Source organism: Pteropus alecto, unplaced genomic scaffold (genome assembly GCF_000325575.1).
Source record: "Pteropus alecto unplaced genomic scaffold, ASM32557v1 scaffold3, whole genome shotgun sequence".
Taxonomy (NCBI): domain Eukaryota; kingdom Metazoa; phylum Chordata; class Mammalia; order Chiroptera; family Pteropodidae; genus Pteropus; species Pteropus alecto.
In genome coordinates, this window is record NW_006442484.1 from 1,521,182 (window position 1) to 1,527,813 (window position 6,632).

Below are 6,632 nucleotides of genomic sequence, written 5' to 3' on the forward strand. Positions count from 1 at the left end.
ATGCTGTACTTGAGTTGGAAGCGTGCACCATGGTGTGAGATTCAGCCCCCGGCTTCTGTGAAAGGTCTAGCTGGTCCACGGTTTGAAAAAGCTCAGCTTTGGCGCCACCTGGTGCCAGCTACCCAAGTGTCAGGTATAAAACCCTTGAAGAGAAGGACACAGTGCCCGTGGTAAGCTCAGAAAATGACAGGAAAGTCCACTTTAGTCACCAAAACCAAGATTTTATGCATTTTGTACCGTGATCAATTGTGCAAAAGAATAACCTAGATCCGGTTCTTCTATTCTAAATCTTTTGAGTCTCAGATCATGACTTTTTGTAGTCGTGGTTTCTCGTCTGTCAGTTGGGGCTCACTGTGCCAGCCTTGCAGGTTGGCGTAAATACGAGAATCGTGGTACATAAAGTGCCTCACACGTTGCCTGGCACACAGTAGGTGCTCAATAAATGAGTGGCTGAGCTAGTAGCAATGGCTGTTGGCATTATTGACAGGCAGGGGGCAGGGTGAACCTGGGAAAACCGGCAGTCGGCTGTAACTTCAGACTGTACTTGAACTTTGGTGCTGTTAGTAAGTTCCTGAGAGAAGACATTGCAGTGGTGCATTATGAGCCACGGGAGACTCCCACAGTGCAACTGGAGCCTGATTTCTTCAATGGCACTGAAGCTCAAGGTCAAATTTCCCAGGCAAGGTTTTCCCCCGGGGCTTGAACCAGGCTCTCAGGTTCTGCCCAACCTTTGAAAAGTTTCCAGAAATGTCACAGGGAAGAGACAGCTCTGACTGAGAACGGGCAGGCAGGAAAGGTAGTAATAATAATAGTTGGGGAATTGGATGAAGGGAGAAAAGACAGTCAGGTCCCCTCTCGGCATCTTGGTGCCTCCTGTGTAGAATCCATGGGCTGGACTAGGTCATCTGTAAGGCCCCACATAGTTCTATTGTTCTAGGGTCCTAGGGGTTCATAACCGTGACACAGAGCTCTGCTGGGGACGATACAAGGCAACCAGAATTTTCACTCATTGTTAGTTGGAATATAAACTGGTACAGCAACTCTGGAAACTAATTTGACAGTTTCTTATCAAACCAAACGTCCATCTGCACAGGACTCACCAATTGCAGTCTTGAGCGTTTATCCCAGGAATAAATGAAAACATATGTTCACACCAAAACCTGTATACAAATGGTCACAGCCGCTCTATTCCCAACAGCAAAAAATTAAGAACAACCCAAATGTCCTTCGGCAGGTAAAAGGTCAAACATCATAGAGCGAAGTGGCGCTTGGCCATAAAAAGAAACTAGCTGTTGACTCAAAAACCTGGACGGATCTCACTGGCACTGTACCGAGCGGAAAAGAGCCACTCTCACATGATTATATACTGTAGAGTCCCATCTATAGAACATTCTCAAAATGACAGGGACCCTTCTGTACCTTGAGTGCAGTGGTGGTTCCTCAAATCTACATATGAGATAAAATTGCATTGAACCACACACACACACACACACACACACACACACACACACACACACACACACACGCGCAGGACAAAACGCTGAAATCTGAATAAGATCTCTGGTCTCGTTACTAGCACAGTGTGGAAGTCAGTTTCCCAGTTTCGATATGATTCTGTGGTGCCCTAAGATGTCAGGGCTTTGAGGGGAGCTGGGGGAAGGGTACAGGGGAGTCAACATTTTTGTAGCTCCCTGAATCTAAAATGATTTCAAAATAAAAATAATAATAGTAAAAAGAAATGCATAGAACAGTTGTATCCATTGCACTGTGAAATAAAAATGAAAAAAAGAAATCAGCCCGAATCCTCGCTCTGGGCTGCCGGCAGTTAGAGCCGGCAGTGGGGAAGGGGGCTCACCCCGCAGCCCTGGAGCCCCCCTCCCCGACCTCTCGGACCCCGGACCGCGGACGCAGAGCTGAGCACCTGGCGCTTCCCGGCTTTGTGAGCCGAGAGTGCTTGGCAGCGCTGTGGGGACACCGCGTGGCCGTTGTGAACACCGCAGCCTCTGGGTTAGATTCCCACCCCGCCTCTCGGCCCCGTGGCCCCAGCCGATGGGGAGCTGACTATCAACACCCTGCCAGGTCAGGATGGGAAACCACAGATACAAAAGAGGTGGCCAGGGCTGCTCCAGGAGTGGAGGGCAGGTCCCCCCGGACATTTAGGAAAGCTGTGCGCCCCACTTGAGGACGCTCATCTGAACCAAACTTCTTTGCTTTTAATTTTACTTCATGTGGTAAGAGCACCCAGCAGGAGACCTGCCCTTCTAACAAAATGGGACGCGTCTGGCGCGGTGTCGTGGCCCACGGCTGTAGCGCTGTAGGACAGATCCCTCCAGCGTTTTCATCTTGCCGGACTGGAAGTTTATGCATGTTGATCCGAAAAGCCCATGTCCACCTCCCCCAGCTCCCAGCAACCACCATTCCATGCTCCGAGTCTCTGCATTTGACGGTTTTAGATCTCCTATCAGTGGAATCCTGAAATCTTTGTCTTTCTGTGACTGGCTTATTTCAATTAGCATAAGGTCCTCCAGGTTCATCCGTGTTGTCACATATCACCGAATTTCCTTCTTTTTTAAAGGCTGAATAATATTCCACTGGATGTTTATACCCTGTTTTCTTTATCCGCTCGCTCATCCGCTGATGGACACTTAGGTCCTTTCTAGTCTTGGAGTTTGTGAATAGTGCTGTAATGAACATGGGAGTGCAGAGATCTCTTCGCGCTCCGGATTTCAATTCTTTGGCCTAACTACGGAGGACTGGGATTGTTGGATCCTGTGGTAGTTCTAGTTTTAATTTTTTGAGAAACCTCTATACTTTTTTGCGTAGTGACTCATCATTTTGCATTTCTATCAACACAACAGTGAGCAAGGGTTCCAATTTCTCCATATCTTTATCGCCAGTGTGTGTCTTTTCTTTTCCTTTCTTTTCTTTCTTCTCCCCCTTCCCATTCCTTCCCTCCTCCCTCCCTCCTTCCCCCCTCCCTCCCTCCTCACTAGTCAATTGTCCATGTCCATGAGCCTCTGTTTGTTTCACCTGTTCGTTTGTTGCTTTTAGGTTTATATCCCACATATAAGTGATATCATGTAATATTCGACATTTTCTGTCTGGCTTCTTTCCCTTCCGTCCGTCCGTCCGTCCTTCCTTCCTTCCTTCCTTCCTTCCTTCCTTCCTTTCCTCCCCTCCCCTCCCCCCTCTCCCCTTCCCTTCCCTTCCCGCTGTTTTGACGCTCCTCGTCTTGCAGGAGGAGAATGCACCATGTGACGTTCAGCAGCTCAGGGCAGCTGAAGTGAGAGACTGGCCTCCGTTCCCTGTTTCTACCAGCAGGTGGCACAGTCGCCCCAGTGGAGTTTCCCAGGGAGCCAATTGAATGACTTGCTTCAGTTTCTTTGGAGGCACTTTCCGCCCAGCTGGACCATCAAACCGTTCCTTTCTGGCGGGTTTGCCTGATCTTGTCCAGTGACGGCCATCTACCAGGACACACCGTGCCGTGAGAAGCTGGTGTGGAAGTTCTAGAGACTCTTGTATTTCTTTAGATCACACCTAATGCATTAACTACTACACTTTGTAGACCGTTTTAAATCCTAGCCATGTTCCTCTTGCCGCCCAGTGTACTTAAAAGCACATTGCTCAGAGCACCATTTCAAGAGGAAATCCACTTGTAAAACAAGGTCTACTTTACACAGTGACACTCCGGGTCGGCGGCCAACCCTGTGACCGTCAAGTGGTATCGGTGGAGGTAACTTCGGCAGCCGCCATCCAGATTCGAACCCTGGCTCTGCCTCCGTGTCATCCTCTTGAACTCTCTTCGCCTGGATTTCTCGGCTGTAAGGGCCACAGTACCTTCTACATTGGGTCGTGGCCATGATTACATGACGCCGATCAAAGCATTTGAGAAGAAGCTGGCACGTAGTGAGCAGTCAATAAGTGTTAGCTCTTATTCAGCTCCACTGTGCCCAATCGCAAGGCCCCCACTATGATAGAAAAGGACCTTTCGGTAGAGTTTATTGATCTCTTTTGAGATCTTCGCATACGTTGCTGGATTTTCTTCCATCTCTTCCATACAGCACTTTTCTTGTGGCTAGATTCTATTTTACAAGACGACGATGTTGTTATAAAGTCTTTTGGAAATTGTCGCAGAGAGGGGTAGTTCAACCAAATTCGGCTCATGAGGAGGTGGTCAGAATAGAGTTGCCTGCCTTGAATCACGCCGGCCTTCTCCTCAACCCATACCAACCCCCCAGGGATGGCCATGTTCACCGCAGCTCTCTGCGACACTTTCCCTCCACACGGGTTCTCCAGGGGATGGTGCTGTCCACGAGACTCTTCCTGGAGAGGGTGGCTCGCTGTGCCCAGGCAGTGTCCTGGCTGGAGCTGGCATCATGGGGCCTGAAGTGAGAACCTGTACCACTTCTGCCCAATGCCAGACTCCAAACAGGCACACCCCGTCAGGCACCAAGGTTAGTTCCCAACTGCCGGTCAGTATTTAACTTTCCACATAAGATTAGATTAAACATTAGGGTTCATAAAAGCCTAGGATTGCAGATTGCGGTTAGCAAGGGCTTAGTTGGCTGCCAGCTGAAAGTACCCTGGGGGGCTGAGGTCCAAAGCCTGGCTTTATAGCAGGGAACTTCACACGGCTCACACTTCGCATCGGTAAGTTTCCGTTGCAAATTCTTAATTTTTTGAGGAATTAAGTAACGAAGCTATCTAGTTCCTTTTCCAGATAATTCTGAAAGGAATGATTTTCCTGGTATAAGACCTGGCCTTCCCTCCTTTCCTCCCTCCCCGCTTCCCTCCTCCCTCTCTCTCCCTTCCTCCCTCCCTCCTTCATCCTCTTCCTCTCTCTTTTTTTTGGGTAGCATTTTCCTTACTTGTTTCTTTAGCAATTGACTTTGGATGAAGATTTTGAAAGTTTCGTATGGGAGTTTCATAGTAAATGTAGATAATCATTTTTCTCTCCCCTTTATGTATGAATGAAAGATTCTGTTGCCTTTTGTAAGACAGGGTGATGCTAGTGATTCACCATCTTTCAAACAAAGAGAACTTTGGATTTGGGGATCAAGTGGGTGCTGTTCTCATAATGTCAGATTGTGACTGTCACAGCTAAAACTAGGGGGTCATTATGTGTCCTGTAGATGGGGAACAACTCATTGATGCATGTGAGCTCAGACATGGTCTTGGTCTCATTTCTTTTGCCCAGTAGAGCCAACCAGCCACCGGTGACAGACAGAGAGTTATAGGAATGTGTGACCTCTGCTAGCACAGAGTAGATTATGGGCGCTAGGCTGGTGGCTTGGGTTTCTTGGTCCAGCACTGTGACGGGCATGTAAGCCCTGTGGCCTTGGACAGGTGATTTAAGCCCTGTGAGCTATAGTTATTTCACTGCCATGTGAGCAGGCCGACTTCATGTTTTTTTGAGCAAGGACAAATTATTGAAAATGCCTGAAATATTTAGAGCCCCATGTATTACACCGAGCCATATGAAATTGTCAACATTTGAGCATCTTTAAGCAATACAAATGGCAATTTTCAAATGGTTCAACAGAACATAAATGATGGTTGCTTTCACGTCGCTAAAGTAAACACCTATTCTACTTAGAAGAGGGATAAGTGTGTATTCCGAATATGGTCAGTGTCCCTCAATTGAATAGTTATTCTGGGTATCAGAGATGTAAACCTATCTGAGTGTGTTTTAGCATCCCCATCAATGAGATTGCTTTCATGCACCGTGATTTGGTTATGGCCTGTGGTTTTGGAACAGGTCACAGACTGCTCAGCTATGGCTCAGGTGACAGGGTTCAGAAAGGGGATTCACCCTGGACTGGACGTTTGCAGCCTGGCTGGGGGCAGCACTCAGGCACTTAATCCCTATAGGTCGTGGTCACTCCACGGTTAAGTCTTATCAAAAAAGCGTCTCCTGATCTGCTTGGCAGCTGGCCTTTGTCCGCGTTAGAAGAGCTGAACGAACAAGCAGTGGTATTAGCTCTCACAGTCCGTGAACGCTGCCATGGCCACACCTTTAAGCAAACCCAGCGACTCCTGTGGAATTCGTCGCCAAGGTCCTTCAGCTCTCGGATACTCTGTTGCAGAGATTTTTGGGTGGGCAGAGGTCCGAGGAGTTCCCTAAAGTGAACGAGAGCTTTGTATGTGCCTAGGTACACTTCTCTGGGGAGAAATCAAAATCGTTTTATTTTATCTTTCAAGGGATCTGTGAGCCCTTCCCTTCCCCACCCTGCCCCTGCGAATAAGTTAAGAATCACTGTTCTAGTAGTTTCCAGTTGAATTCCACAGTTCACAGGAGAGGAACATTTCTTCACTCACCGCTTAAAAGGTCTGCTAAGATCAAAGATGAATAGAGCAAGCCCTGCCCTCCCGCAGCTCAAGCTCACCTGTGACTGTGATTCCGACGACTTCCGCTCCGGCATCGGCATGGGCATCGGGTTCCTGACTGTGCAGCAGAACTAGCGATCCCGGCGTCAGAGCGGTTTCCCACACCGCGTGAATGAGCACGCGGGAAATGGGGAATTGATAACGAGCGAGCAAACTGACAAGGCTGTTTGCAGAAGAAGTGCAGGAGAGGGATCTCCCAGCGGGACGGGGAGGTGGAGGAAAAACTGGTGGAGGAGGGGTCCCCC